The 9,272-nt window shown below is 46.5% G+C and overlaps 2 long non-coding RNA genes across 5 annotated transcripts in view; one reads left to right on the top strand and one right to left on the bottom strand.

Moving 5' to 3' along the window:
* Positions 1-1,393: 1,393 nt before the first annotated feature.
* LOC144312417 (uncharacterized) lies at positions 1,394-7,635 on the bottom strand. 2 transcript variants are annotated; one of them, XR_013377881.1, is made up of 3 exons: positions 2,690-6,907; positions 2,455-2,568; positions 1,394-1,830 (listed from the first exon to the last, which is right to left on the bottom strand). It is a non-coding gene; the product is annotated as an uncharacterized LOC144312417 (long non-coding RNA). The 2 variants fall into 2 exon arrangements; XR_013377880.1 differs by having other exon boundaries at positions 2,455-7,635.
* LOC144312416 (uncharacterized) overlaps positions 6,221-9,272 on the top strand; it is a 68,657-nt gene continuing 65,605 nt past the window's right edge. Inside the window, exon 1 of one of the 3 annotated variants that reach the window (XR_013377878.1) lies at positions 6,221-7,123. This is a non-coding gene — a long non-coding RNA (uncharacterized LOC144312416). The remainder of the gene's footprint in view (positions 7,124-9,272) is intronic. The other 2 variants (XR_013377879.1, XR_013377877.1) reach the window with 2 other exon arrangements.

Genomic DNA, 9,272 nt, shown 5'->3' with positions numbered 1-9,272 from the left:
ACAAAGCTGTGTATGCTGCAAAGTGTGGGGAGGAAATGGGAGCTGGGAGGTGGGGATATGTGTGGGGCCCGGGGGGGGGGGGTTGGGGGCAGCGCCTCAGTGTAATGCCGTCCCAGGGTCTTCAGCTGGACCGCCAGGCCTGTAGCTGTGGGTGGAGAGCTCAGAGCCTCCCAGCCTCCTGTCTCCCACCCTTGGCCTTCTCCCACCTGCCTGCCTTGGAAGTGTTCTAAGAGTTGGGGATTTGCTGGTTATACTGGGCCAGGGCAGCAGCCGGCGCTCCCTCACCTCTGGCCTGACCCTGCTGTGTTGCCCAGATAGAGCACCATTCAGGGACTTTTTCGTGGACGCTGACAGTGTGCCATAGTCTTTTCTGAGTGCTCAGGATACAAGGGTATTGTATCAGAATGTGCCCTGCCCTTGAAATGCCACAGCCACCTGGTGATGCTGATGCCAGGAGGGTCCCTCACCTTCCACTTAGTCACGGGGAGCAGTCCTGACTGTGAAACGTGCACTTCGTGTAGCCATGGGCTCCCAGCAAAACACAGAGTCCTTGACTTTATGCCATCCTCTTCCCGCCGCTCCTTCCACCACCCACCACTCCTGGGCTTTTCAAGCTTCCACATGACTTAGGAGATTCTTCACTGGCTCATTCTATCACATGGGGCTTTCCCCTCTGAGTGGACCTCAAATTGTAATCCCGACACACCCCTCCCCAATTCTCTACATCAACCATGCTCTAATGGACAGTCAAGTGACAATCATCCAATCGGGGATCATTTGTCTTGGGAACTAGTCATACTTTTAAAAACACATTGAAAAATAAATAAAAATAAAAACACATTGACTTCTCGGTGCTTTCTCTCAAATATTGTTGGCATAGTATCAGAGAAGTGAGACTAGTTTTAACCTTGGCTGCAAGGGACTGAAGCAAAATGATGAATTACAAAGGGTAGGATGGGGGATCCCTGGGTGACTCAATGGTTTAAGCAGTTTAAGCGCCTGCCTTGGGCTCAGGGCAAGATCCTGGAGTCCCGGCATCGAGTCCCACATCAGGCTCCCTGCATGGAACCTGCTTCTCCCTCTGCCTGTGTCTCTCCCTCTCTCTCTCTCTCTGTGTGTCTCTCATGAATAAATAAATTCTTTAAAAAAAAAAAAAAAAAAGGGCAGCCCTGGTGGCACAGTGGTTTAGCATTGCCTGGCCCGGGGTGTGATCCTGGAATCTAGTCCTGTGTCGGGCTCCCTGCATGGAGCCTGCTTCTTCCTCTGCCTGTGTCTCTGCCTCTCTCTCTATGAATAAATAAAATCTTAAAAAAAAAAAAGGGGGGGGGGGTAGGAGCCCAGAAATAGCAGTCCCGTATTCTACTCAATATTCTGACATGAGGGGATCCCTGGGTGGCTCAGTGGTTTAACGCCTGCCTTTGGCCCAGGACGCGATCCTGGAGTCCCAGGATCAAGTCTCACGTCGGGCTCCCAGCATGGAGCCTGCTTCTCCCTCCTCCTGTGTCTCTGCCTCTCTCTCTCTGTGTGTGTCTATCATAAATAAATAAATCTTAAAAAAAAAAAATTCTGACATTAGCTGGCTCACAGGCCTTTGTAACTGAGCATGGTTTTCCTCATCTGTAAGCTTGAGGTTGCAAACAAAGGCATATATTACTTATGGAATCACTCAGTGTAGTATAAATATAAAAGAATACGTGGGATTTATCAGGAATTTCAGTGTTTACTCTCAGGGAGGGAAGGTACAAGATAGAGGGGCACACAGTTCTTAGGGCCTCGTTCTGCTGCGTTAATAGGAACAGTTGGTATCATTGTAGCAGGGGTATCTTGTAGCTGAAAAGAGTGGAGAAAAAACAAATACAAGCCAAGGGGTGAATTTTTCCTTTAAATATATTATTACCTCTTGGGACTATGAGCTCATTCTTAGAAGAGTTTTATCTGTGGGACCCCTGTGAGCCCTGACCTCTGGGTGGGTCCTGTACAGAGATATTTCATTTGCTTTTGCCAGGTAACCTAAAGATATCACCAACTCAGTGTCAATTTTTTTAGTTCCTCACATATGAGTGGAATATATATTTAAACTCCAAAGCCTAGGAGTCCTAGACATTGATTAAAAATTTCCTAGGGAGACTTTTCTATGCAGAACCCAGACTTAGATTCCTTTGTCTAATTTTACTATATCTGGGGGTAAGTATTGCTTTTAGAGAACCCCAACTTTGTGTGAGGAGTGTCTTACTCCCAACACCCCCTAACAAGCCCACGATTTCCCCTCCACGTGTGGATATAAGAAGACCAGGCATTGCAAAACGTGACCCCATGCTACCACATTTTCCCACCATAGGCAGCAACGACAGCTGCTTATAGAGTTCTGTGCTCTTGGTGCTGTGGCCCAGGGGAATTTCCTTTACCTTCTTGTAACCTCCACTACACATTAAAAGGAAATTTTATAGATAGTACCTAGTATTTTCTAGGTGTTTGGCTGCAAGGAGCTCTTCAGGTTATCCTGTCTGCCCCAGTACCAGAACAGAAGCCTCATAGACATCAGTAGCATTTTACTTCTGGAAAAAAGATCTGAAGCAGAAAAGGAAAATAGTAGGATTTTCTGAGTTAGGTAAGGGGCTATATGGGCATTTATCCTCTATTTTTTCAGTTTGTTGGATTTTTTCCTAATCAATGAATGAAGAGAACCTACTTCGTATCTGAGGCCTCTTTCCCGTTTCCAGTTGGGAGTAGTTTTAAATGTGAGCAAGCTTCTCCTGGCAGTGAGGAGAGTAGGATACTTCGGTGTGAGAACTCTTCCCAGGGCAGGACAAGAAGCTTCACTCGGTTCATACTGGCAAGAGAAGTTACAGGCAAAGCCCCTGGGGCTTTAGTCCCCTCCCCTTATCTCAGGCCCAGTGATGTGAGCTGACTCAGCACTTGGCACAGGGAGTCCCGTGCCCTGACCAAGCCGTACCCAGCTCTTCTTGCCACATGGGCCACTGGCCCGCCCGTGTGGGACACGGCCCTTTATGGAGGGACGGCACACTTGCAGCCTCAGCATCATATCGTACCCTGGCAGCTGAGTGGGAACAAGTGGCAAAAGTAACTCAATTGCTGCTACTTCTTTTTTTCTGACGTTTCCTGACTTCCCTTTATTCATGGGAGGCAAAGAAAACTCAAGAGCAAAAGGCAGCCAAGGAGACACAGAGTAACGGTAGTTCATAGCGTCTCTGGAGATATGACCATCTCTGAGGTACGCTTTGAGGGTAGGCGGTCAACAGTTTTTTTCGTAAAAGTGTGAGATGCACTGCTTGGTTGGCAATTAGGAGGGAAACCAAGCCCTGTGCATTTCAGATGGCCCTCAGCAGTGGCTGCTTTGATCTGAAATACTAGACGTTCACGTGCGACATCAAAATAGGTATTATACCCATTCACATTAAAGGTTCAAGAAACTTCATCTGAGAGCCAGGAAATTGAAACATACACTTCAGTGATAGAAAAACACACACACACACACACACACACACACACACACGCAAGGTCACTTGTTCAATTGTAAGGCCCTGAAGAAATAGCTCTAGACGAGCTTGCTGCCCACAACACGTCTTCCAGTGTGAATCTGGGAGTTTATGTTTAATATCTTGGTGTTGTCGCCTATTCCTCCCTGGTCCCAGCTGCTCCTTCTGTCTGCCCACCTCGACTTGTTTCCCCTGCTTCAGTTTCTGATGCTTGCTTCTTGGTGAAGCCAATTCCAGATGGAGGGAACAGCACCAGAGGGGTCAGGCAAGCAATGCCATGGGCACACGCCACCTTCCAGGGGGACATGGTTCTCACCTTAACCCAGCGGCCACAGGGAAGGCTGCTTCCTCCTCCTCGTGGTTGAGGTTTGGCCGGTTAAGGAGGCTTTGCCTGACATCAGGTACTTTCTATTAGATGAAGCTGGCTTGTATCTCTTAGAGCTGCTTCCGCTTCACTTAGGCCAATGCTTCAACAATTTAGGATTCAGATTCGGTCCCACCTCCTCTGGAATCCAGGAGTGTGGAGGCCCTAACTTCCCTCCTTTCTTAGAGGATTTCTCCGTTCTGTGAACCCCTCTCCTGGTCTTTACTACCCATTTTACTCAAGGACCCTTGACCAGAGTACAGCTGTGGGCTCTGGGAACACCGTTCTCTTCAGACAAGTCACCCTTTGGGGAGGACCACAAGTGGAGTTGGGAAGAAGTAAAGGGGGATCCACATGGTAAAGGTATCCACAGGTCAGTGGAATTAAATACTTTCTGGAAGACAACAGGGTGACAGATGTCACAGCCAGCTCCCTCACTTCTGGGTCACTTATTCTGTGCCCAAAAGACCCTGCCTTACTCAACTAGTTTTTCTCTCTTGAGAGCCTAAATTTAATTATTCAAAGGGAGGGAATACTTCACCTTTTATACCCTTTGACCCTAACACAGGGCTGGGTATGGTGGAGGCTACCAACAAATTCATGTTGAATGGGCAGATGGGTGGATGGATGCTCCAATTATTGAATGAGACTTCTCTATCCCTTACTTCCCAGGTGTCAGATGACCATCTCAAAATCCATAGCTCTTCCATCACACCTCAAGTCCAAATGCCTAAAATCCTCCTATTTTCCCCTTCAGATCTCCCCTTGTTCTTGACCTTGGCATCCCCTTACTGGTACAGCTCTTCTCTAGCACTCAGCAGAAACTCTCGTCATGTTGGAGTCTTTCCCCTCTTGGGCCCTAAACCACCAAAGCACATCAAGGCGCTCATTTCCTTTTTACTCCCTTCCACACAGCCACAACTTAAGTGCTGGCCCTAGGTCTTTCCAAAACGTGCCCATCCTTCGAGGTTCACCAGACTCAAGTCCCATCTTCCCATCTCATTTACACCTTCACCAGCCACTTTCAAGGCCACAGGCTATTTACCCAGGGGCACCCCTTCCCCCCTTGCTCCCAAGCTCTTTTATATATATAAAATATTTTATATTTGTAACCCGCATTAGCTCTCTTAAGGATCTTCCATTTTTGGAAATTTCCAGCCCACTTAAAACCCACACCCATCTCTGCTCCTGACCATTGATAACTCTCAAGTGCTGCTTCGCTGACCCTGGGGACTGACTGTGCTTACTATTTTCTTATAATAGGACTGGAAAGGCACTCAGAGTTCACTCTTGGCTCCTATTTTCTTTACTTCCCATTTGGATCAGATCCCCAAAAGCCTATTGCCGTGTATTTTGTACAAACCTGATGAGTTCCTGGGCAGAGCAGAGGCAAGGAAGCTTTTCTTTTTTTTTAATTTATTTTTATTTATTTTTATTTATTTTTTTATTTTTTTATTTTTTTAAGGAAGCTTTTCTTTTTAATTTTTTAAATCTTTTATTTTTTTGGCAAGGAAGCTTTTGTCCTTGGCATCAAGGTACATATTGCTGGGAGGATCAAGTCCAAAGGGCTATGAAAAAGGAGGCAGTTAAGTGCCCCAATAGGAGTACAGGGTTCTCCTGTACTGGGCACTTACCCTACCATCCCCACATCCCAGCGGGTCATCCTGGATGTGCTGAGCAGAGGGAACAGCAGTTCTCCTCAAGATTGTCAAGAAGTAGGAGAGGCTAAGCTTTGTCCTGGCTTGACCCACCACCCTCTACCCTTGAACAACCCCCCACGCCCATCCTCCCACGCCCCTCCAGCTACTGAGGAGGCATTTCTTGTGCTGCTTATCCTGCTAGCCATAGCCAGCTCCTTCCTGGCTTCCCCAGCAATGCATGGTCTGAAGGGGTCCAGGTGCTTCCAGGGCTAACTTCCCAACATGCAGTGCTTTTAGGACAGCGCTCACTGCTTTTGCTTTTGCTTCTAAATTTCCGTCTGTGCCTAAGAAATGGTTTGAGTTTGTAAAATCAGTAAAAGCAGAAAATCAAATGTGGACAGCATGCCCTGGATGGGCAGAAAAAACAGAGTGAACCTTCGGAGAGGTCCTGCGAATGGGGTGGGGGGGCGGGGGGGGCTGAGGTTACGCTTTATTGGCTTCAAGGCAGTAGCCTCAGGTCAACCTCCTCCTACCTTTTGAGCTAAACCATTCCTCATTTCCTTGGCTTGGAACCCCTCACTATCCTCTCTTGGAACTAAGAGTTCCTTTTGCTGAGGATGCTGAATCCCTACCTCAAGTGTAAGGAAATATGGGGAGGCTCTGGCTTGCTGCCTTCCTCAGGAGTCAGGAAATCAATTTCGCTTCCTGAAAAATCAGTACCGACGCTCCTTCTACCAGCCCAAAGGTCTGACATCACCCATGAACTCCCTTCTCTGCCTTTGCTGCCAACAAGCTCAGAGTTAACATTTTGTGCGAAGTTACTCTGACCTTCTAAGGCTGATTCTTTGGGACCATTATTCCTCTCCTCCCTCTCCACTCCCTGACTCCCACCCTCTACTCCCTTTTTGTGCTAACAAGCTTTGGTCTTGTTCTATTTTAATATTTATATAGATTCGTTTGAAGCCTCTGCTGAATCCCCATCTCCCCTTCCCCATGGCACTACATCTATTCCCTCTGTGAGAAACCAGGGCCCACCCAGGCGGGGACCCATGGTGGCAAAGCATCCTTCCCTTTAGGACTGAGCAGAAGGACTTTCTTCTCGGTGGTCGCTTCTGATGGTGGCTCCTGCCAGCTCTGGCAACAGCTCTGAGGCTTCCTTGTGACCCAGCTTCTGAAAGACAGCTTCAAGAGGCTCCTGCGTTTCATGGGACCCTGTGTTAGGGCCCGACTCCCTAAACCTTGAACGGACTGGACTGCCTGCTTCACTTTCTCTGCTCAGCTTAAGTCTGTCCAGCCTCAGGGAGGGGAGCAGCACCCCTGAAGGCTTCTGGGAGGTGCCCCGGTTGCCCTGGCAATGTGGCAGGGCTAAGCCACCAACTGCCAATGCGGATGACAGTTATTCAAGAACTTCCGTTGGTCCTCTGTGCCAACTAGAAGGGGTTTCCAGGCAGCAAATATTTAACAGCATTTCTGAGACCAGGGGCATGGCTTGATCAGTCACTTAAACTGGAATGAAAACACAGGCAGCCTCTCTATGAAGAGAAGACATATCACACTATCTGCCACGATGAGCTCCAGGAGCAGCTCTGGCCCTCAACTGGAAATGCTGGGCCTTCGGGCAGGTCAGGGCTCTTACCAGATGATCAAATATGGCCTGAGTCTGATCCAGGAGAAAAATCTAATGCCGAAGTCCACTAAGGGCCAGTTTTCCGAAGTGTGGTCTCAGGACACCTGAATCAGAATCCTCTAGGATGCTTGTTGCAAATGCCAAGTCCCAGGTTGTCCACCTACTCCTGGGCATGGGCCTGGGAAGATGATTTTTTAATTAGGACTCCCAGGTGACCGATGCACACTGATGTCTTGAGGACAACAGATACAGGGGATGAGGTTGCAAGGATGAGCAGGAAACTAATATTTCTGGCTAATTTTTAGAGATCAACTTTATAGAGGTATAATTTACAAACAGTAAAATATGCTCATTTAAAGCTTGCGGTTTGAAGAGCTTTGACAAATGTTTATGCTTTTGCAATCGTTGCAATCCAGATAAAGGGCATTTTCCTTACGTCTCTTTGCAGTTAATGCCCACCACCCAACCTCAGCCCTACTGGCCTGCTGTCTGGTACAGTCAATGAGATTTACCTTTTCTAGAGCTTCATATAAATAGAATTATATGGTATGTTCTCTTTTGTGTCTGATTTCTTTTGCTTAGCATAATATTTTCAAATTTCATGTCACACTTATCACTAGTTCCTTTTTATTGCTGAGTGATACTCTATTTGAATACATTAAGACTTTATTTACTTGTTTTGGTTTGGGTTGTTTCCAAATTTTGACTATTATGAGTAAAATTTTTAAATTTTTATAAACATTCAGTAATCTAGCCAAAGTTAATTTTGGTTTGTAGTGTAACAGTTGAGATTTTTTTTTAAACCCAACTAGTTAAGGGTATCTAGTTGTTTCAGCAGCATTTATTGAAGACTCCCATTTCCTCCATTGAATTATCTCAGCATCTTTGTTGAACGTCAACTGACCATATAAATGGAACCCATTTTTGGACTTCATGGTCCATCAATCTGTTATGGCCAACTTTAAGCCAATTCCCCATTCTGCTGATTACTGTAGCTTTATGATAAAAATCAGTTAGTCTAAAAATTTTTTTAAAGATTTTATTGATTCATGAAAGACACACAGAGAGGCAGAGACATAGGCAAAGGGAGAAACAGGCTCCATCCAGAAAGCCTGATATAGGACTCAATCCTGGGACTCCAGGATCACGCCTTGAGCCAAAGGCAGGTGCTCAACCAGTGAGCCACCCAAGTGTCCCCAAAATCAGGTAGTCTAAGCCCTCCAGATTCTATTATATGTTCTTTGCTTTTCCATATAAACGTTTTTTTAATTAAAAAAATTATAAAAAAATAAAAAATAAATTTTTTAGGGACACCTGGGTGGCTCAGCGGTTGAGCACCTGCCTTCAGCCTAGAGCATGATCCTAGAGTCCTAGGATCGAGTTCTGCAGTGGGCTTCCTGCATGAAGCCTACTTTTCCCTTTGCCTGTGTCTCTCCCTCTCTCTCGTGTATCTCTCAAAAATAAATAAATAAAATCTTAAAAAAAATAGTGTAAAAAATAAAATTTAAAAATAAATAAAATTTTTAGGGGCACCTGGGTGGCTTAACTGCCTTGGGCTCAGGGTGTGATCCCGGGGTCCTGGGACCAAGTTCCACATCGGGCTCCCTACATGGAGCCTGCTTTTCCTTCTGCCTATGTCTCTGCCTCTCTCTCTCTCATGAATAAATAAGTAAAATCTTTAAAAAAAAATTTTGTTTTTAATTTAAGAGAATGAGAGCCCACACATGAATGAGAGGAGGGGCAGAGGGAGAGAGAAAAGCAGGCTTTGAGAAGACTAGAAAGAGTCCCAGAGCATGTTCTTTACAGCCAGTGGCTTTGATATTTCCTCACAGTTGAGGTTATGCAAGTTTGGCAAGAACACCCCAGAAGTCATGTGGTGCCCTCTCCAATATATCATCATGAGGTACCAAGATATCAGTATGTCTTACTACTCGTGGTGTTAACTTTCAGCATTTGCTCAATGTAGGGTCCACCAGGGCAGCCCCGGTGGCACAGCGGTTTAGCGCCGCCTGCAGCTCAGGGTGTGATCCTGGAGACCCTGGATCGAGTCCCACGTCGGGCTCTCTTCATGGAGCCTGCTTCTCCCTCTGCCTGTGTCTGCCTCTCTCTCTCTCTCTCTGTCTCTATGAATAAATAAATAAAAT

This window comes from Canis aureus, chromosome 4 (genome assembly GCF_053574225.1).
Source record: "Canis aureus isolate CA01 chromosome 4, VMU_Caureus_v.1.0, whole genome shotgun sequence".
Taxonomy (NCBI): domain Eukaryota; kingdom Metazoa; phylum Chordata; class Mammalia; order Carnivora; family Canidae; genus Canis; species Canis aureus.
This window is presented reverse-complemented; position numbering and strand designations above follow the sequence as displayed.